The sequence below is a fragment of the Chelonoidis abingdonii genome, chromosome 1 (genome assembly GCF_003597395.2).
Source record: "Chelonoidis abingdonii isolate Lonesome George chromosome 1, CheloAbing_2.0, whole genome shotgun sequence".
NCBI lineage: Eukaryota > Metazoa > Chordata > Testudines > Testudinidae > Chelonoidis > Chelonoidis abingdonii.
This window is the reverse complement of record NC_133769.1, coordinates 79,813,811-79,837,348: the sequence shown is the minus strand read 5'-3', so window position 1 is coordinate 79,837,348 and position 23,538 is coordinate 79,813,811. Positions and strand designations below refer to the sequence as shown.

At 39.4% G+C, this 23,538-nt stretch overlaps 1 protein-coding gene across 2 annotated transcripts in view; it reads right to left on the bottom strand.

Annotated features, from left to right (window-relative positions):
* TMTC2 (transmembrane O-mannosyltransferase targeting cadherins 2) overlaps positions 1–23,538 on the bottom strand; it is a 374,316-nt gene that overhangs the window by 3,622 nt on the left and 347,156 nt on the right. The gene's annotated exons all lie outside the window — the stretch shown is intronic.

Genomic DNA, 23,538 nt, shown 5'->3' with positions numbered 1-23,538 from the left:
ACCTTCTTCACCCCCTAGACCACTGGAGGTATCCTTGGGCACCTGGGGGAATGTGCACGTACCAGTAAAGCATTACATTTCAGTGGAAGCATAGTCATTTTATTTACCACAACAAAAGCTCGATTTTAAAGTAAAAACAGATACTAGACAAAGCTCAACACAAGTTGTCCAGATCACCCACTTTTTGGATCAGCCTCAGCAACGCTTGCTTCCCAAATTATGCAGATTGGAGCAAAGATGGCTAAGTTTTGTCTCTGAGGTTACATCTACACATGGGCAGACAGATGTACTAGCTCTCCTTAAGCTAGTGTGCTAAAAATAGTCGTGTGGCCACGGTTGCACAGGCAGCAGCTTGGGCTAGCTGTCCAAGTGTGTAAGCTGGGAGGATTTGTGCTTTGGTGGCTAGTCTGAGCCACTGGGCCACACTGCTCTTTTTAGTGCACCAGCTTGAGCAGAACTAGTGTATCAATCTAACTCTGCTAGGAAGCACCCTCCCAGCTGTCGTGTAGACATATCCTGAGGAGCAAGTGGTTCAGGACACCACTCATCAACACTCCCCATCAGCATTCAAAAATGTGTAAAGTTAACTGGAAACTCAGTTTCAGCCATCTCTTGTAGTTACAGTATTTATACACACTAGATGCTTGCTAATAAGATGGACATCAGAAATAATAAGGGAGGTAAGAGTATAGTTGTAGCTATGTCGGTCTCAGGATATTAGAGACAAGGTTCACGAGATAATAGCTTTTATTGGACCAACTTCTGCTGGTGAGAGACAAGCTTTTGAAGCTCTTCTTCAGCTCTGTGTGGCTCAAAAGCTTGTCTCTCTCACTAACAGAAGTTGGTCCAATAAAAGCTATTACCTCACACACCTTGTCTCTCTAACGGAGAGAAGAGACAGAAGAGACAGCTGTCTCTCTCCTACTTGCTACTTACCAGTGTTGGTCTCCCAGAGTGCAAGCCTTCCCAGGATGCTGTGATAATGGGAGGGCATTGTGATTAGGTTTTACATACCTCCCACACAACTATTCAGATTCACCAAAGTACCTGTAATTTGAATTTTTTCACCTGAAATTTAAACCTCTCCTCTCCACTAGGAGATAGGAAAAGTATTTTGAATTCAATCTAAAGCAACGCTTGCACTAGGAAACTGAAATAGAAGACCACTCTCTGAAATACATTCTACATTTGTATGTACTATGCTCTATGTTTGCCTCTTCTGTTACTTCCTGCTTACTCGCATCGGTTAAGAAAACAATCCCACATATACTCAAGTATGAGTCAATCTTTCAGAGCCATTAGGGTTTCAGTGTGGTCAAAATTAAGCAAAACAATGTAAACATCATGATGCTAATCTAACTACTTCTGGATTTGGGTTTTCTTGCTCAAACGTGACAAGTTATTTTTGCCCCTGAATCACTTGCCCAGGTCTATATTAAATGCCAGCCATAGCAGGAAATTCTGCTATTTGTGAAGCATCTCCAACTATTATAGTTCAATTCATACTCAGTTTGGAGAAGGGAAACTGATATTTGAGCTTCTAAAGCAATCTTGTTTATGTATAATATATATCAACCTCCTCATTACTATCCCATGCTCCACCAGTCTACAGAATCAATTATACTGAAATTAAAGGAACTGTAATAAACTCTTTATAAGTAAGTATATTTTGGATAATGACAAGAATGATGCAGCAGAACAACAGCTGAACAGCTGCATTGTGAATAGACAATTCTGTCAAACATAAGCTATCTGTACATTTCTTTTTTTAAAAAATCAAATTGTATGGTAATGAAAGGGACCTTGATACTGCAACTTGTTGCATGTGGGCAAATCCTTGTGTCTATGTGGAGTCTATTCCCTTCATCTCGATTCTGTGCAGATGCAAGGGTCTGCCTGCAAGGGTCCAATTAATTACAGGATCTGGCACTATGATCTCTTCTTAATGGCTCAAGTTTTGTTTTAAGATGCTACCTGAGCTTCAGTGTCAAAGCAATATGTGTCTTATAAATTAACACATCAGAAAGTGAGCTTAGAGACAGAGCAAGCAGGCAGAAAAGTCAACAGATATGGGTCAGCAATCCAGAAACCTGCTAGATTTCCACATGCTCCAACTGATAGAAAAGATATCAGAGAAACTCTTGTGGAGCACATTATGTTCTCAATCCAAACACACTCCCCACTGTATTACATTCTAAAGCATCCATCAACAGTGTGTCTGGGAAGTAGACACTTTTTTCTTGTACTACTTCAAGTATTGCTCTCCACTCTTTCTCCTCCACAAATGTGTAATTCAATTTATTTACGTGGCAAGATAGCTAGGGCTTTTAAGAGTAAAAGTTTTATTTCCATGCACAGATGAGAAAATCCTTCTTATGCCACTTTCCTTTTAATTTTTCAAAATGATTGAGCTGTAGGAGATTAAAAAAGTATAATTACTGATTTTTCTTTGTCTGATCTCTCTGATGGAATCTGAAATTAATTTCCCCCTGAAATTCCAGCAAATGACCCGATAGGTTTAGCCTATTAATATTCTGGGTTAATAAATATATTTATCAATGTAAAATGAGTACGAAGTAATTCAGAAGGGAGATGAAAAATCATGCCAACTCCTCTAATATTATAAATAAGAAAATCTGCAGGTTTCTTAAGAGACTAAGTGCTGACTAGCTACCCACCTACTGGATTTATAGAGTACCAATCACTGCAGTATCGAGGCATCAGTGGTTTATTACAACAAACTCAGGAATTTCTAGGTGACTGATTGATTGATTATACATCAGTGTCATCACACCTGCCAGCTGTAACTGATGGGCTGTGAACAGAGAACCAGGAATAATCACTAGTCTTTTCCTTGGATAGATTGTCTTTTATTGAAGACAGCTGATGAAACTTTTCAGCCCGTTAACAAAGGCAGTTTGCAGCTACCACTCCAATAATACTGGCTTGTATCTCTGTATAATAAATGACACTACCTACTAATTCAGAGACTTGAAAGGAGAAACAAGCCTTCCTTCGTTTCCTTTACGAGACAGATGCTTTATATCAAAAGAGCTGACTGGCAGTTCTATCAGAGTTATTAATGGTGTCTTTTATGGTCTGTTGGGAATGATCCCCCTTACTAGTGTTTTTTCATGCGGTGTATTCTTTTTCTTAGCTCTTTGGAAACTAACAAAGTAACTGATGAATAACAAAATAAAAATCATGTGTTTTTTTGCATTGGGTAGTGTTTATGTTGGTGACAATTCTTCCAAACCTCCTCCACAATGGCCTGTGACATACAAAACCACCACCATGAACTAAACTCTTCTATGAAAGACAGTATGGAAATCCAAACTGTTTCCAGTAAACTTCATGCACTTGCATCATATTTACACGAACGTAACCAAGAGAAGATTTTGGCCCTCTCTCTCTATATATATATCAAAAAGCAAAAAAATATGGGGCATCTATCAGATATATATAACATAAATAATTATCTGATAGATGCCCCAGATTTTTTGTTTGTTAATTCATGTTCACTCCATACACAAATCTCTAGCTCCAAATAGAATTAGCTAGCTTGTGCAGATATAAGTTAAAAAGCTTTACAGATATATATATTGTGACAAAGTTCCTCCTCTACCTTGGTGGGTCCTGCGCTTATTGGCAGATTTGCTCACTTCAGTGATCTTACCTACAGTCTTGGTCAACTTCTCCTGTGTCTGATCAGGAGTGGGGAGGTTTGGGGGGAACCAGGGTCCATCCTCTACTCCGAGTTCCAGCCCAGGGTCCTGTGGATTGCAGCTGTCTATAGTGCCTCCTGTAACAGCTGCATGACAGCTACAACTCCCTGGGCTACTTCCCCATGGCCTCCTCCAAACACCTTCTTTATCCTCACCACGGGACCTTCCTCCTAGTGTCCTGATTACGGCATTACTCTTAGTCCCCAGCAGCACACCCTCTCAGCTCTTGCACCTCTTGCTTCCCAGGCTCCTCACACGAACTTCTCTCCTCTGGCTCCCCCTCCCCTGACTGGAGTTGAGCTTCACTTTTTAAACCCAAGGTGCCGCTGAATAGCCGGCCTTGAATTGGGCTGCAGGTGTTCTAAATATGGCCTGTCTGCATTAATTGGATTCTAGCAGGTTCTGATTACTCTAGTGCAGCCCTGCTCTGGTCACGTCAGGGAACAGAAACTGTCAATCCAAGTGACTAGTTATATTTGCCCTCTACCAGACTCCTGTACCCTACTGCTAGGTCTGTCACATATCCCTCCCCTTGTCTCAACACCAATGACTTGGCAGCTTGGGATGCCAGCAGTGCACACATGAACAAGCATCAGCATTGCCATTGATGGCTCCCTGCTTCTGTGTTGCACATGAACTGGAAAGGTTTGGGGGATAGAACCACCTGGTCACTTCTTGTGTTCGTCTCCTTGTTCGCTGCATTCATTGAAGAGGGCCATGGGTTCGGTCACGAGGAAATCTGCGCCAAGCAAGTGCAGTCATGTTCCCATGCCCATTTTTACGGCGAGGCACTCTCTCTCCAACCACTTCCATAATTTGGGTTTTTCTTTCCTTGGAAGGAGTTTTCCTACTGAGGTAAGAATCGCGGTGTTCCTCCCCCCGACCATCTGTGATAGAACGCGCCCCAACCCTATTTTCCGATTGCATCTGTCTGCAAAGATAAATTCCTTGGTGAAATTCAGGGGCTATCAGTACGAGGTACTGTCCTGCCTTAATTGTCTAGCAGGTTCCGATTCTTTAGCGCAGCCCCTGCTCTGGTCACCGAGGGAACAGAAAAACTACTCATGCCACGCGACCAATATATTTGCCCTCTACAGACTCCTGTACCCCTACTGGCCTGGGTCTGTTACAATATAAACCATGGTATGCCCACATCTCGAATTACTGAGTAACGATGCAGTCTCTTCATCTCAAAAAAGATATACTGGCAAACAAGAAATGGTTCAGGATAAAGGGCAACTACAATGATTAGGGTTTGGGAACAGCGTTCCATATAGAAAAGATTAAAGAGGCTAGACTCTCAGCTTGAAAAAGAGAAGACTAAGGGGGATATGGTAGAGGTATATAAAATCATGAGTGGTGTGGACGAAAGTGGATAAGGAAAAGTTATTTACTTATTCCCATAAATACGAGAACTAGGGGTCACCAAAATGAAATTAATTAGGTAATCAGGTTTTAAAACAAATAAAAGGAAGTTCTTCTTTCAGCAGTGCACAGTCAACTTGGTTGAACTCCTTATCTGAGAAGATTGTTGAAGACTAGGACTATAACACGTGGTTTAAAAGAGAACTGGATAAATTCATTCTGGTTAAGTCCATAAATGGCTATTAGCAGGATGGGTAAGGAATGTGTCCCCAGGCCTCTGTTTGTCAAAGCTGGAGATGGATGGGCAGGAGAGAGATCAACTTATGTTATGTTCTCGTTTCAATTTTTAAAAGTTCTAGCCTTCTCACTGGCTCTTTCGGCCAGGTGCCCACTCACTTCCTTTTACCTGTGCATCACAACAACTTTTAACCCTTTACAGGTAAAGCAAGTAGAGAACAGCTACTAAGAGAGATTTTATAGCTAACTGCCAGGCTGGGTCCATAAAAGGGAGTTATCGCCCCCCTCTGCCTCATTTATCATAATATAGGATTACTTCATCTACCACTAAAACACAGCTACTTCTGGGTAATGCAGACAACAGCACTAATCAACAGTTTGAAGACAGGAGTGAAAACTAGAGTCCTTGTTTTGTTTCTTCAATGGAAACTCTGTCCAGCTTCCACTCTTTAGCTACTGACCCCACAGCTGGAGATGGTATAGCTTCTGAGTTTCAAATTAAATACCTTGTTTAAAAAAATATCCTAATGTGCACTTCAATAAATTCATGATCTGGTTCACCTTTGTATTGATTGCACTGCACTTATTTTTATCTTCCTCCATTTAAAAAATTCACTGAATATTCCTCCTGCTTTCCTTCCCTTGCTTCTCCCCTATTGCGCCTGCCTTTAATGAATTTTGGCAGTATAATTATGTTCTTTATATTTAAAAATGACATAAAAATTGTTTACCAAATGTTGCAATCAGCATGGCCAAGCCAAAGTTGATGACATCACTGCTTTTACAGAGCAATAAAATCCATTGACCTTCCGAGACTGATTGGAGAATGGTTCCTTAGCTTCAGGGGTGCACAGTGAGGTGTTTTATTTTTAAAGTGCATTTAAGACATCTTAAGTTGTTCTTTTAAGTCTTCCTATCAAATAGAACTGCATCCTTTGAAAAGATACAGAGATGCTGCATGCAAATATTTTATCTTAACCCTTCTTGGTTAGATGTTGCTGAAGTATTCAGATATTTCAGCTTCATAACTGAAAACACATAGAGTAGCTTGATAAAGCCCAAGTGATAAAACAGAAAATAAACAAATTTAGTTGTAGTGATCACTTTTAAATATGAAAACTAAGTATGGTGAGCTGTTTCATCATGTCAAAGACCATGTTATAATGTGCTGTCATGAATTTTTATCCTCCTACAGCAGTGACAAGGATTTTCATTTGAACTCTATTACTGGTGTCATTGCCATAGTGCAGTGTGCTATTTTCCAAGGCAATCAAAATGTCAACAGCTCTGTTTTTATTATTATCGCTAAAGATAACTGTGCACAACTGAATCATTTCAAATGTAGCATTTATTTTTGACAGACTCCAAAATGTTAGTTCTAAAGTTAGACTGTGATCTAGAAGTTGCCCTCATGTTTCAATGACACTACTTTAATGTGGTGCTGGATTCTGCAAACTGATCCTTCTTCCTACGTGGACTCTCACTTAACTCAACAGGAATCCACACAGAAGGAAAGGTGCAGGCATGTGGATTTATTTACAAGATGAAATCCTAGAGTTGCCAGATGTCCCTATATGCAAGTGATAGTCTCACTCTCCAATATAAACTCCCACTTTCCATCTGCCTTCCTACATAGGAGCGCTGCATATGTTGCTCCTGAACCCCTGATCTATTCCTGACTCTTGCAGTGTCTCTAACCAGTATTCCACTCCTGTGTCTGAATTATATTAATCAGGCAGAACACTAATCACAAACATGAGTAGTCTGTGATGGTATCAGAGCTACATACAATGGATCATCTACAGAAAGAGAGGTGCAGGAGAAGGACAGTTAGAGAACTGAGATGAAAGAAGTAGATGAGATGGAGAGGTGGAACGAGAAAGGGAGTGACTAAAAGTAAGGGGCAAAGAGTCCTGTGGCACCTTATAGACTAACAAACGTACTGGAGCATGAGCTTTCATAGGTGAAGTGGGCATTCACCCACAAAAGCTCATGCTCCAATACTTCTGTTAGTCTATAAGGTGCCACAGAACTCTTTGCTGCTTTTATAGATCCAGACTAACACGGCTACCCCTCTGCTATTTAAAAGGAAGGGGTTAGATAAAATAAGTGAGGATGTAGTGGAGGGGGGGAAGTTCCTGCAGTTCTAATTTGACCAAATGTGTGTTCTAATTAGCAAAACTTCCTAGATGGCATTAAACAGAAATGGGCTCAAACAGATTAAACTTTGGGGACGCCTGGCTCCAAACCTAAATGTCATGACTCTGGCCAATATATACAGCTGGCCAAATCCAAATAACAAGCTTGAACTCTGTGGAAATGCAGATTTGGATACAATCTCCATTACTCAGGCTCAGCTATAATATTAAGGTAACTGTGAAGTTTAGGAAGACTTTAGCCTGTATTCTGCAATCTGTCATTAATAGATGAAAAGCCTCTCACAGCATAACATACTTGTCATACATTTTCACACAATGTCACAAATTACTAACTACTGGAGGTAGCAAATAAATACAAACAACAAAATAAACAATTTTTTATACAAAATAAAAACACCTTCCACCCCCCTAAAAAAGAACATGGTTAGGCAAAATGCTTCATTTGTGCAGTTTAATCTAGCCTTTAGTCTCATAAATTAACAGTCTCAACACACCAAGTTGTAAATGACATGAGCAAAGAGCAGCATAAGCAAACAACTGGGTCACCCTAACTGCTGAAAATAAAATGCACATACTGGGGCACATCTTCAGCTGGTGTAAAGTGTCATAACTCCATTTACTTCACTGACGTCAGAGGACCTTCTCCTCAATGTCTAGTTCCAGAATATGTACAGTATGACATTTTTGTTTATATGTGTATGACCCTAAAGTGCTTTTGAAAGTCCTTAGCTGTGTACTTCTAAATCTACACACTACAGCATTTTAAATAAAAATAAGGATGGCCTTCCATTTCCATGGGGGGAGAGGAACTTGCAAGCACACTCCAAACTTTTTGGACACTGGTTTCATTAAGGAAATTGTAGCTGTGACCGGGAGAAGAGTTCTGGAATTTGGCATGAAAATGGGAACACGAAGTACTGTCGTCTACTTCGTGTCTCTATTACCACTTCCACAAGGGACAACTTCTTAACAGTGAGCTCTCAGTCAATCTCTTTTCCACATCAACCTTCAGAAAAATATCCAGTTTGGAAAAGAACAGAAAATCATTCAAAACTGAACATATATATTGTATTAGTTGGTGAAAGATATCTGTCACAGACATTTATATAAAGTCATAGCATACTGTATTACATATTGGTAAGTTATGAATGAACAAATTACAACTATGAAGTGCTGTAGATCATATTGACAGCCTGAGAATCCCAAAAGGACATTTGTAATTTGGGTAGTTCTAGATATTTTCCCCTAATAGCTATGGATGAATAGCTTTGGTACAACAAATTTAAAATAACCTCTCAATAATCATTCTTTCAATCCATATGGAAATCATGATGAACATTTTTAGATAGCTTTTATTAGTAGTAATGAAATGTCGCTAAACAGGAACATACATTATGAGTATTTAATATTATGGTTATATTTTTTTTTAAAAATCACTAAATGAGTTTTCCAGATCTCACAAAATGTTTAATTAGAAACTCCTCTTGATTTCCACCCCAAATATTTTCAGTACTGTACAGCATGCAATAATCTCATTTTCTTAGCACTTTAGAATTTCATACAAATATCTTCAAATGACTTGATTTTTGTTTACAGAAATCAAGCTGCATTCTAATGTCTGCAATAGGATCATTTTAATACCTAACGAAGATTGCAGTTTAAGAAGTACGACTTATTAAGCTTATCTAACAAGAATAGTCTGTGCATTAACTAGAAAGCCTACATTTCAAGCAAATGAGAGGTCTGCTAACTGGAAGTGTTGTCGGTAGTGACAAACTATAATTGTACAGGATCTTTTAGAACTAATATTCTGTCTCATTAAGAACATGGACTAAATGTGCACTTGCTCAACTTCAACACTGTATTTCTCAATGTGGGAATGAGATTTTCCACTTTTTATTGGGAAGAAGAAAAACAGTTTACTGGTTATTCTCTGGGGGAAAACAACAAGAACATACTTAATTTATCAGAAACATGAGGTGTGTTAAGAAGATATGACATGGTCTGCTTAGTCTGGCAGAACATATATGCAAGGCTGAACAGAATGGGTATGCGTATGTATGCAATCAAAACTGGTTGGTCTCTAAAGAACACTAATTTAGTGATAATTGATAGTTATGCATTTAGGTTCACTCTTAATATATGACTGCAAGTCCCATAAACTTAAAAAAATTGCAGTTTTTACAATCTAGTACAATTTCTCTGAAACCACAAAGGATTGCTTATACGGTGTCACTGAGAGACTCAAGACAAGTTACTGATCCTTGCAATCTAAATAAGGGAGACAAAGCCACAAATAATGACAACAGATCATAAGGAGAGAGGAATAACCGTAAGCAGAGGGAAGTGAATATTATTCTTGAAGGAACAGATTCACGTACATGGGCGATAGACCTTTTTGCGTCTATTGTGCTACCATATCCTATGTCAGCATGTAAAGGCAGCAGAGGTCTGTAAAACAGTCAAAAACTACTTGATTTTTTTATATTTTTCATTGTGAATCTGCAAATGGGTCCATTCTGCAGGAAAAAAAATCATCCTTTTTAAGTCCTTCCTCCCCCAGTGAAAAGATGTGCCTGATTCATTGAAAATGAGTTATGCCGAGGAGTGAAAGGTAGTTTTGAAATTCTAATTTTTGCATATTTGGATCTCTAACAATCACTTGATCAAGATTCATAAAATGATGAAATCTGACCAGTATGAAATCACCCGCTTTTCTACTGTTGTAAAAAAGATTAAATATCTCGCGGTAAACAATAACAAGAACCAGTAATTGTTGAAAGGGAATACTTATAGTTAGCGTTGAGGAAACCCATTTGGATAAAACTAACAGAGGCCTTTTACTTTGACTCAATAAATACTAAATTAAACATGTTTGCAGAGAAATTTCATCAAATTGAAATTGTGTATGATTTCTCTTCCTGATCTCATCTCTGTTCCCCATTCCTCTTCTCATTAACATAGACACTAATGTTGTTTTGTTTACATTTCTCGCCCCCAATTTTCACACAGACATTGAAGGGGGAAAAGCCTCATAGTAGTGCAGTGTCCCTGCCTGACAAATGTGGGTTGATCAGAACTCTCCAGTTTTCCAATCAAGCATCAGATCAAGTTTAAAGTACCCATTGTGACCTTCATGGATGTCAGCGGACTAAGAATGAGCTATTTACAGACGGACTCCCACTGGAGTACCAAGGCTTCCCAAGGCTGCTGAAACCATCATTGGTAATGGAACTCTCAATTATTGGGGTGCAGAAGCAGGAGACACTGTTTTCTCAGCAGTAGGCTCACAGCTGAGGAACTCCCCACTCATTCAAAAAACAAAAGAGGCTGCCCATAAATCTTAGCATCTTTAAAACAGAGTTAGATGCCCATCATCTTTGCTGCAGCTTTCCATAGCAATAATAATGATAAAAGGAGTGACCAATCTTCCCCACCCAGACTCCAGAACATTTTATTAAAATGCAGGAGAGAAGAGAGGAAAAAGCTGCAATTTTACACACTCTTGGAGAAGGGGGAAGTGGAAACAGCACTCTGATCTATCTATAGACCACTCAATAGGTTCATGCAGTAATGTGTATGCATAAGCAGATACAGACCAGTCTCACCATTTGATAATTGTGGGTGGAATCACAACAAACTACTGAATTTCTCTGGAAAAAGGTGTTCACCTGGCACTTTTGGTCCAGAAAATCTGAATAAGTTCTATCAGAAAGCTTGACCTCAGGAGATTTCCAATATTTAGACACTAGATAAGCTACTTTTATATTATTTTGATTGGTTTGTCATGCTTTTGGTGGGGGGGATATAGTTGCTTTGAATTCTGATAACAAGCAGTCAGAATCTCCCAACATACTGCATTAATTGTATAGGGATGCATAATAACATCGAGAACATGATACAATCATTGGTTAAAACACAGTCACAAGCACTAGGGTAATGGGTCTCGTATAAGAATCTAAGCAAAACAGGGAAAACAAACAAGCTGACCACAAATGAGATTTATTAATTGCAGGAGGAATGTTTAAGCTAAATTTTGGGCTTCCTATTTACAGTTTACTTTTACAGCTCACTGTTGGCAACGCTACGAAGCAATTCCAACAATTCACGCTTCCACAGTTGTGCTGGAAGGAAAATAAATGCACAGTTTATCAAGTGAAGTTAAAATGATTTCAGTACTTTAGATGTTGATCAATAATATCTAAACACAGCTCCAAAACACTAGGAAAAAATAACTTCACTTTGCTGTAAATTGTGCAGCACAGAGTCGCCAAGGCAATCCTAAGGCAAAGCTAGATTAAAAAACCCTCCACAATCTTATTAATAAATAAATATACCTTTAAGATGACTTATAGTGCAAATAATATTTTTGCCAACAGAGAGACACTAGTGAAGTTGTCAAGAGGCACCCAGGGCATAAATATTTGTTTTCTTATGATCTGCAAAGTGTAATTCTAGATATGATTTGTTTTTCTTTCCCTCTCTTTGCTGTGACCCCTCTCAAGATCATCCAGTTCCTTTCATCTGTACTACTAGACTGAACTGTTTTGCCTAAATTCTGTCCTGCACTCATTTTCATCCATGGGGGGCAGTGGAGCAGTGGGCAGTAAGGAATATGGCACACTGATAGTCCTCCTAGGAATTCTGTGAAATACAGTTTTCCATGTAATACATATGAATTAATGTCTCACTTGGCAGTGTGTAACCTGCAGGTGTTTTCAGTGTAGTATTCAGCAAATAAATCAACACTGCAAGTTAAAATTATGGACTTACGGGTTAAGTGTGACTATTTTATTTTGATACTTGGTGTTTGAAGATTTATTAAGGTAGCAGTTCCCAAACTGTGGTTCCCGGACAAATGGGGGTCAGCCTACAAGGCGCTGGCCACTTGCCACACACCTTTAAAAAGTTATGACTTGCCTCTGCCAGTGCTGTCTTATTTGACACAATTGATCTGTTATACGGTGTCATATACATTTGTAGTACTATGTAAATAATAAATATTAACAACCATAAGAGGTACATTTTAAAGTACTGTGTAGAACATTAGAGCCACATACTACTTTGAAAGTTTGTTTCTAATTGTTACTTATCACTAAATATTAGCTAATGAATATTAGCTTTGCAGAGCCTTCATATCACACTATCTAAAGCTAATACGATTACAGGGTGCTGTCATCCTATCACCAATGTTTTCTCTTTAAAATTTGCTCTTTTTAAAAAATGCATGAGGAAAGTTGACCTTCTGCTGAAGGCACTAGACTGGGAATCAAGAGATATAGGTTCAGTGCCACCAGAAACCGCTGTGTCCTGCATTACAGCAACAGTTCCATCTCTGGCTCTGTGCAAAAAAACAAAACAAAAACCTACAAAGTTTTTGGAAATGGCTACTCTTTTTCAGCACTTTTATCTCTACAACCCCTAGCTCAAAAGACCTTAAATGTGGATAACAACTCTACCCTGTATCCTCTTGAGGCACAGCAAATTTCAACAGAATCCAACTATGCATGTTGATTTTAGAGGACTTAGAAAGGTCAACCTTTAAACAGAACTTGTGAAGCAAACAACCATAGTGGTGTTGCCATGACACTACAATATGCACTCTGCCATCATAGAAGCTGAGCTTCCTCACCCAACACCAGGTCATGTTGAAATTATTTCCCAGTAATACTTAGTAGCTTCTCCTTGGAGCCCGTGTTTATTCCCAAAAAGCAAAATTTCATATTCTATGTGCACAAAGTGTTTTCTTCCTCTATTAAGGGTAAAAGTACAGTGTCAAATCTGTGAACTATCAAAAATAAACCTGCCAAAACCAAGATTTCCAAACAGAACTAAAAGACAAAAGAGCTACTGACCTTTCAAAAATCTCAACAGAAAGGTTTAAGTATATTCACGGGTCTAATATATATGAAGTTACAATACACAGAGGTAGAGAAGAGTTCAGCTTCTGCTCTGGTAACCCATATCTCCCTAGAAATAACAATAATTCAGATAAAATGTCTGAGAGGTATTCAATGTATTATGGGGTGCCATATTTTTTGTTTTTATCTGAAGAGATCTTTTCTTTAATATTGAGACTGTTTTAAATTAGTGTAAGATAGTGAGCTATTGAAGGAAGGGCTCAGTTGCAAGCCAATAAGTCAGGTTAAATACAGTTATTTACAGTTCCAGAACTGAAGACAATTATATACTGATGAACCTAAGAAATAGTGGAACTGTCTCATCTTAGTAATTATAGCTGCTTGCTCTTCATTTTGAGAATATATTACAAAAATAGCAGGAATATCCATTTAAATGTATGCTTTGTGGTCCAGTACAGCTGACAGGGGCATCATGTGTTTCAACTCCTCATAGACAGTGGTCCAGATTGTCACATGGAAGGGGACTTTCTAATAGGGAAATGAGAGTTCCTCCCTCCTTATCACATCACCAGGAGATGTGCCACATCTGGCTTTAGCACCCCTCAAAAAGAAGTTAATACAGCCTGGGACTACAGTAACTTTTAACAAGTTCCCTAGGATGATGTGTGTCCCCTCCCACACACTTATCTAGCTCCAGCCCATCCACTTCCCCTGTGTGGATCTTGATATATGCAGAGAGGAACTCCATATGCAGATCTCAGCAGGCACAATACAGCCTAGCGTTAAGGTGTTTTTCCTGAATGCAGCCACTTAGATATTCTATAAGAAACAGCTGTGTCAAAAGGGCCAAGTCAAAAATACTGGGCAGATACAGCACATAATAGTTGTCAGAGTAATGTTATTAGTGGTACAGTAGCAGATCTTTATTGCTTTGAACAAACTCCATCCAGCCCCTTAGCACTATGGCAATAAAGATATAGAGCTCAAGGAAAATATCCAAACAGATATAGCAACCTGCCTGTAGAAATCACTCCTAGAGTGGAAAATACATCAGCATTGTAGGATAGATGGAAAATTAGGAAGTTATTTATTGCAAAATACCCTATTGGGTATGTGGAATTGCTAAATTTATTTAATGAGCATTTAAATCCACGTCCTCTTCAGCTCTAATTGGATGATAAATTCATTGCATTGTTTCCAGAATCAGCACTGGAATACTCTATTAGGAGAAAACCTTGATAGATTTTTTTTAATTGAGTTCAAACAGCTGGCTTAATTTCTGAAATGCTGATCTACTGCTGAGAGTTCTATATTTCAAGGCACTTTATTTTTGATTGACACTGAGGGCTACATGCACAAGGTGTAGACAATCCTGCTTTCTATAGGAAGTGAGGTCAGCAGCTCTGCACTCACAGTTGTATTACTGCAGGACTGTGACACAATCAAGTGCACAGGTCTGTCTGTGATGCATCTTTTCCTGATTTGAGGAGTCCAACAAAATATAGCTTAACTGACTGCTGCCTCCCATCACCTCCAAAGCATGATGATCTCTTTAATATAAATCAATATTAGAAATCTAGAAAGTGACATTCCATTAATTAGTTTCACAGACCTGCTTTTTTAATTATTTATGAAAAGAGTTATACACTTTAGTACAGACATAGACATTTTACAGTTATTCTGCATTCCCATCCTTCACAATAATCTTGGGAATCTATCTATAAAGTCCTGGATAATTTACTACAAGAAACAAACCTGCTACCACAGAGACAGACCTAGATGACCTCATGATTTTTTTCGGTCTCTAATTTTGCTTATGCACCGGGCATATCCAGACATTGAACATAAAGACATTAATATTTATATCCAAACTAAAAAATGGTTGATTTATAAATCTGTGGTTACCTGGGCCTCCATTCAGCAAGGTATCTGTGCTTAAAGTTTGGCATGTGCCTAACTATCTTCTGAACTGTGGTCTTGAAAGTAAAATTCAAAATAATTACTCAACTGTGAAATTTTATGACAAATTCTGCATTCTAATCCCAAATAAGGAGTCCTTAAAGAAAAATTTCCTGGTAGCTAAGTAGCAATGTGATGATACCTTAGAATATGTGTAACAGTGGGAATAAAAATCATGCATAGTTTTGTGCAATTATGACCTTTTATGTACATTCATTTATTCACACAAGCAGATTTTGCATACTATGGTAGTATGTATTGGGAAATTTACCCCCAAAAGTTTTGTTTTACATACATAGGTTTTTTGACAGAAAAATACTTTTTTATGAAGTTCTAAGGAAATCTACTCTACTGTACCACTTACACATAATAGGACAACCCAAAGATTTTCATTATATGTATTACTTCCTTGCTATGAGCTATATACTATCTGAAAACATATTACACAATAGATCAGTGATCAGAAAGATTCTCCTTCTAATTAACTAAAAGCACTAAATTACTATTTTTTAAATTATTGAGATTAATTGATGGATGATTTCCTGATGAGCAAAGGGTTAATTAATATCAAATTAAACAGTCAGATTATTTTATAATTCCTTGATTCCCTAATTAAACTCCCTGTCAATTAACATTATACAAATGCTATAGTTTATACAGCCTACAGAGATTAGATACACAATACACGCATTGTAGCAATAATTAGGATGAGAAAGATTTAATATATAGGGTAAAAGGGCAAAAACTTTCATAGATGAAAAATGAAAAGTAAAGCACCACCGCTATCATATTTCTTTAACAAAACAAATCTCACAAAAGCAAGTCTCCCTCCCTCTGCTCTGCAGAGTATTTCTGTATAAACAATTTTGCTGTTTGAAAAATAACTCTCAAAATTACTGTCTCATACTTTGCCTTATATGTTTAAAAGAGTACCAGTAATTAAAGGGTTTGATTTTCTTTCAACAGGGAGGTAAATCGTGAGTAACTCCAATGGTGCTAACAACGTGACATTTGTGTAAATGAAAGATCAGGTCAAAAATGGTTAACTGAACTTGTGCAAATTAGTGTGTGTGCAGGCAAAACACTTTTTTTGTACATTTTAGATTTTATTTCAAAGTAGTTACGGTTACTCAAGTGTGACATCCAGCCAGTGTATCCTCTTAAAATAGGAAATACTAAATTAGGGGACATCTCTTAACCAAGCCTTAATGTCCTCACAACAGGGTTCTGGTTATTGCTTGAAACAGGTTCAGAATTTGAATTTAACTGTTTTCACTGTTAACTAGACAAGAGTGTCGCAGAAAGATTTCTTTGTGAATGAAAAGAGTTTGTGTCTGTTTTCCTCGTCTATTTTTATTCTCTTAAATTAAAGCTGAGAACAGTAATACTGTGGTTTGAAACCTCCCAGAGTAACAGCTCGCATATGAAGTTGGAACACATGAATTTTAGGCTAAGGACCTAAGTATTCCGTACTACAGAATACTGAGTTCAGTTTTAAAGCCTTTGCTTTTACAGAGCTGCTAGCCGGCATGAGTACACCCAGGGCCAGCGCTTCCATTTAGGCGACCTAGGCGGTCGCTTAGGATGCCAGGATTTGGGAAGGCGGCAATTCGGCGGTGGGGCGGTCCTTCTGCGCTCCGGGTCTTCAGCGGCAATTCTGCGGAGGGTCCTTCACTCGCTCTGGGACCCGCTGCTGAAGTGCCCTGAAGACCGGGAGCGCGGAAGGACCCCCCCTCCGCAGAATTGCCGCCGACCGGGAGCATGGAAGGACCCCCGCCTAGGGCGCCAAAAACCCTGGTGCCGCTCCTGAGTGCACCTCTACCCGATATAACGCTGTCCTCAGGAGCCAAAAAATCTTACTGAGTTATAGGTGAAACCGCGTTATATCGAACTTGCTTTGATCCACCGGAGTGCGCAGACCCGCCCCCTAGGAGCACTGCTTTACCGAGTTATATCCAAATTCGTGTTATACTGGGTCGCATTATATCATGGTAGAGGTGTATGTGCAAAGCATCATAGGAGATGACTGCAAAATATTTTCATGTATTTCCAAGGAAAATTCAGTGTTTTCCATAGCTGAACTTGCTTTTCAAATCAAACAACTCATCCGGATATTCCACTTCAGTATGGCTGGTAAATATCCTTTTTTAAATATCATCTTTCCAAGAACTTGTCTTCTGGGAGGTACCTTGTCCCCAAGCAGAGATGGTTATGAGGGGGGATATTTGAATAAGGACAAGAGAGAGGCATCTCTTCAAGATCAAGCACACCAGCAAGCACCAATCTTTGGGATCTTCAGGTAGGCAATTGTGTACAAGGTACTGATACAGTTTAGAAGTATGTAATAAAAGTTGTAATGAACCATCACCTAATAGCTGAAGGGAAGTAGGCTGTACCCTGGGCAAATGACTCTAAGCAGGGGCTAGAAAGTGGATCAGCACTTGGGTTAAAGGCGACCCAGTCAAGAGAACAGCAGTTGCAAGAACTGTGCAATTTTCCCTGCCCTACCACCATAAGCAGGAGACAGGAGGGGAGGTATTATTGTTAGGCCTGCCCAGGAGATGGTGAAAGGAATCTGCAGCAGCTCTTTTCACTGCTGAAGTGCGATGGTGTGGGGAAGTCTCACAGGCAGATGGTGTTGGTATCAGGGAACCAGGCAGATATGCATATGGTGCACATGATCCTGGCAGCTCAAGCAAGCAGTAGGAGTTTCAACACCATGGAACAGCTTACCTTTGTATTTTCTGGACATCCAGAAGCAAGTATGGGGACAGATTTGGAAGTATACATTTGTGTTCATTCCACATTTTACTGGATGCAGGACCAAAAATGGGTCACATGGTAACCCATATAGTATCGATTTTGGGTAAGCAAAGAAAGTGATGGGTTTCAGAGTGGCAGAAGGAATGCTATAGAATCCACTCCTGCCCTTAGTGCTAGAACTGACATATTGGAAACTGTCACTAAGTTTATGAAGATTGACTTCAGCAAATAGGGACTGGTCTTCAGTGAAGATGATCAGACTGAATTGCTTAAGATTCAGTCATCTTCCATGGACTCACCTCTGCTGTAGTCATTGTTCCTACCAGGATAGCTGAAAGGGCTGCCAAAGATTCAGGAGTGAAGCAAATATGGAAATCTGGTGTATGTGCAGCACAAGGAAGAATTTACATGCTAAAGCAAATTTTGATTATATATGTTTGCCTGGGATTTTCAGGCTGGACAGAGATACATGTTGGAAAGAAGATCTGACATTTACTATTCATTTTTCTAAATTTCTTCTTCTTGTTGTATGCAGACATCAGAGCTCAATGTCCAGGTTCAGTAACCAGACAATAGGCCTAGTATCAAGAGAGGGTAAGTACTGTATACCACCCTTCATATGCTGAGTTGGGCACTCTTCCATCACAAGAGTTATTATCTGCAATGCTCCCCCACAGTCACAGCATGAAGAGGCTAATCCAGTGCATAGTTGCAGCAATTCTGGATGAGTCAGAGAGTAGCACCTTGATCCTCATCCAGGACTGACAACCAGGAGGTAGGTGGAGTGTTAGATTCTCTTTCCCACCGATGCTTCCCCTCTATAAGAACAAGTGCACTGCCTTAACATGGTGCCCTCAGTCAGAAGCAAAAGCAAAGCCAATATAGATGAAATGCAAAATCGAAATTCAAGTTCTCATTATAAAAAGAGAAAGATAAAAGTTAAATTTATAATACTATAGAAGCTACCTGTTCTGCTTTATAGGAACTGTTGTCATAAATTAAAAAACATTAGCAACAATGACTATAAGGAAGCATGCTTCTCCTAGGAGGGCTATGTAAAAATAATACAGTAAATGGTAGGGATTTCCAGGAATCTAGGAAGACAGACAATCTACTTTCAACAATTAGGCAGTTCCATACCTAGTAGAGGTTTGATTTCATCATGAAGGCTCTGATATTGCAATTAATTCTGCATGTATGATGTTGGTCATGAAATCCATATCACAAGCATTTGGAAAAACATGGCATACTGCACTTTTTAGAATTGTTTACATATTGTATTGCACTAGCCATTTATATCAACCCTTCAAGTCAAGAAATGCTTTAGTTTTCCACAACATGATTAAGCTATCCAGCGGAGATTGTATTTGCTTTACCTAAAGGTGCAGCTCTCCTTACCCACTCATTCTGTGAGTGTGTCTTTGTGTATGTTGTTACAGTGAGATATTTAATCAAACCCCTTTGAAGTGGTAGAGTGGAAACAGCTGTCTCTGACAATGTGATGATGACATGGGGCTTAAAACTGTCAAGAGCTGCAGACTGCAAGCAGCACTAGGAGGGTAGTGGCTTGCAGGTCATGGCATCTTCAAGAGGAATGTATCTAAACCAATCAGCTCAAGGTAGTGGCTCAAAGTCTCAAAGATCTGGTGAGCTTTCATTTAATACTCCAGAGGCCATTCTTCAAAGTCCCCCTTCTTTTCAAGAGTGATGGCCAGATGTGGAGGAGCTTTTGCGGGCTATGTTGTCCAAGTTCAGACTTTAAGAAATTAGGAATGCTACACTATTACACAAATGGTGTCCCAACAAATAAATAAAAGTTAAGGTTTAATCAATATCTTATGTTCTGGAAAATGATATCAGATTAAACAAGTTTCTAGATGACTGATTTTTCCACAACAAAATTAGCTTGAAACACATTTTTGAAGTGCCTAATAACATAGCCAAAGAATTTTCTGGTTTTGGAACATCACAAAGGAGTGATAAGTAGAAATCATCTCTAAGCACAGATCTTTCTCAATAATATTCTCATTTATATAATTATGGGGAAATAGCTAAATGTCTATAAATTCTCTTCCTGTATATCTTGTTGTGCAGTGGCATTTGTTATTACCAGGCTGGATTAACATTTTCCCAGTTAACACTCATTGAGAAGAACATTGCCAGAATTAACACATATTTGTAGTGATCGAGAAGGATCTAATATGATTTACCCCAGAGGCAGCTCCAGGCATTTTGCCGCCCCAAGCATGGCAGGCAGGCTGCCTTCGGCGGCTTGCCTGCGGAGGGTCCGCTGGTCCCGTGGCTTCGGTGGGACCAGTGGACCCTCTGCAGGCAAGCCGCCAAAGGCAGCCTGCCTACTGCCCTCACAGTGACCGGCAGAGCGCCCCCAGTGGCTTGCCGCCCCAAGCACGCGCTTGACATGCTGGTGTCTGGAGCCGCCCCTGATTTACCCATGGCAAATAAAGATAAATAAAATAAGAATGTATTGTTCATGCATCAGCCTTGTGACAGAAAAGAGCATAAGTAGGTTGGAGGACATATACCTCATTTAAAAATACAATTAAAACAAAAACAGCATTGAATTTTTGTAGTGATTACTACAGTTGACAGAAGTTCATGCTCTCCTGAAATCTGATTGGATGAAAATTGTTATAAGTGATATTAGCATATCTCTGTTGACAATAGGGCTGACGCATGAATATTCTTAAGATGGAACTAATAACAGGCAGAATGTTTTTTCCCTGCTTCATGGTTGTACATCATATTCTACTGCTGTTGGGCTACATTGTCATAATTCTTGTAGTCCAGGAGCATTTATATATATAAAACTCACCTGTGCTGAATTCAAGACCACTTCCACTTCAGAGAAAAAAATTCAACATTTTCGGAGGCAACTACAGTAGGAAAATATAGCATTTCCAATATTTTTCAATACAATCATAGAATCATAAAATATGTAGGGTTGGAAGGGACCTAAAGAGGTCATATAGTCCTTCTTCCCATGCTGATGAGGGACCCACACTCTCTGATGGGTACGTGCCCAACCTATTCTTAAAAACCTCCAGTGATGGGGATTCCACAATCTCATTTGGTAATCTATTCCAGAATTTAACTATCTTTATAGTTAGAAAGTTTTTTCTAATATCTAATTGATTAATTTCTTCTTTGTAACAGGCTTTAAGATATCTGAAGATAGTTAATAGGTTGCTCCTCAGTCTTCTTTTCTCAAGACTAAACATGTATAGTTTTTAAATCTTTCCTCATAAGTGAGGTTTTCTAAACCTTTTATCATCTTTTTGCTCTCCTCTGGACTCCCTCCAATTCATGAATATCTTTCTTAAAGTGTGGTGCCCAAAACTGGACACAGTACTCGAGCTGAAGACTCACCAGTGCTGAGCAGAGCTGCAGTTACCTCCCATGTCTTACATAAACACTTTTAGCCTTTTTTTTTTTGAACTGCACCACATTGTTGGCTCATCTTCCATTTGTGATCCACTATAACCCGCAGATTTTGTTCAGCAGTACTACTGCCTAGACCAGGGTTTGGCAACCTTTCAGAAGAGCTGTGCCGAGTCTTCATTTATTCACTCTAATTTAAGGTTTTGCGTGCCAGTAATACATTTTAACATTTTTAGAAGGTCTCTTTTTATAAGTCTATAACATATAACTTAACTATTGTTGTATGTAAAGTAAATAAGGTTTTTTAAATGTTTAAGAAGCTTCATTTAAAAATAAATTAAAATGCAGAGCCCCCCGGACTGGTGGCCAGGACCAGGGCAGTGTGAGTGCCACTGAAAATCAGCTCGCGTGCCGCCTTTGGCACCCGTGCCATAGGTTGCCTACCCCTGGCTTAGACAGTTATTCCCCATTTGTATTTCTTCGATTTTGACTTCCCAACTGAAGTACTTTGCACTTGTCCTTGTTCAATTTCACCTTGTTGATTTCAAACCAATTCTCCAATTTATCAAGGTCCTTTTGAATTCTAGTCCTGTCCTCCAAAGTACGTACAAACCCTCCCAAACTGGAAATTTTATAACCATACCCTTCACTCCATTATCCAAGTTATTAATGAAAATATTGACCAGTCCTGGACTCAAGACAGACCCCAGGGAGACCTAACAGATACATCTTACAATCACAAGTTTATTCAGTGCTGAAAGCTTTTACCAGGATTTTTGAAGGATTTCATTGTACATCAACCTGATTTTTAAAACACAATCCTATTACTGTATTAGTTTGTCTATTTCAGATTGTTTCTCCTCTTGCCACCAAACACTTTTTTCCCCTCACTCTGAGTGAGCATGGAGCCTTTTTACAACTGCTACAGTAAAAATGAATTAGTTCAGCAGCAGAGTGCAAAGTGGCTCAGGATGAAGAATTTTATTGCTGCAGCCTCTGCTGCTTACAGCTGTGCCCTAACCTCCTGGCAATGTACAAAACAGAATAGATGTGCAAGACACAAATGCTCCAACAGGGATGAAATACTCTGTCTACAAAAAGTACAGTATTAGTCAAGTGAGTAATTCTGGGTGAAAGTCACACAATGTGACACTATCTATTCATTGCTACAGATAGCTGAACCAATTTTCACAAAACAAGAACCAGCTTGAACCTTTGCTTATCCTGCACACTGAACAGACTATAAAGACAGAATGGACCACTGTGATAATCTTGTCTGACCTTCTGTATAATTCAGGTCATCGAACTTCCCTGAATTAATTCCTGTACCCAGCATCCCTTACAATCTTCTGCTGGGGCAGCTTACCTGTGTTTAAGTCCACGCTGTCACATCTTCATTACTATTGTTACCCATGCTTGTTAGATTAAAGTTAGCATGGGTATGTCTACTCATGCTACAATCACCCCTCAGTTAGCAGTGTAGATGTACCCTAGTCTAGAGTGAATAATTAAAAGTTATGAATAAAACGGTAAGGTATGGAAAGGTGAGCAGAACTGAGACAAAAAACAAAGTAAACTGATATGAAAAAGTTTAATCTGTGTAAGAATTAGGAAATGGTATCTGCCAAGTGTCATGCACCTTGTAGGGTGGATGCATGCCTGCATCACAGGCGCCAACTTTCAGCTTTCTCTGGGGGTACTCCATCCTGAAAACCCACCCCCTTCAACCCTTCCCCCAAGTCCTCATCCTCGCTCTGCCTCTTTTTGTCCCCACTCCATCCCCGACACATCTTCTCGCCCCCATCTGCCTCTTCCTGTCCCAGCTCCGCCCCTTTCCGCCAAGCATCCTCTGCCCTCGCTCTGCCTCTTCCGGCCGCAGCTCCTCCCCCTCCACCCAGCACCTCTCACCCACCGCCAACAGAGATTGGACAAGGTCATGTCAGGCAGAGCTGGTAACAAACCAGCTGTCTACAATGACAGACCCGTGTTGTGTCCCATTAATGCAGGTTTGGTGGCCCTTATATGCAATGAGTTTGGTGGGTCTTAATTCCAGCTGCCGTAGTACAAATG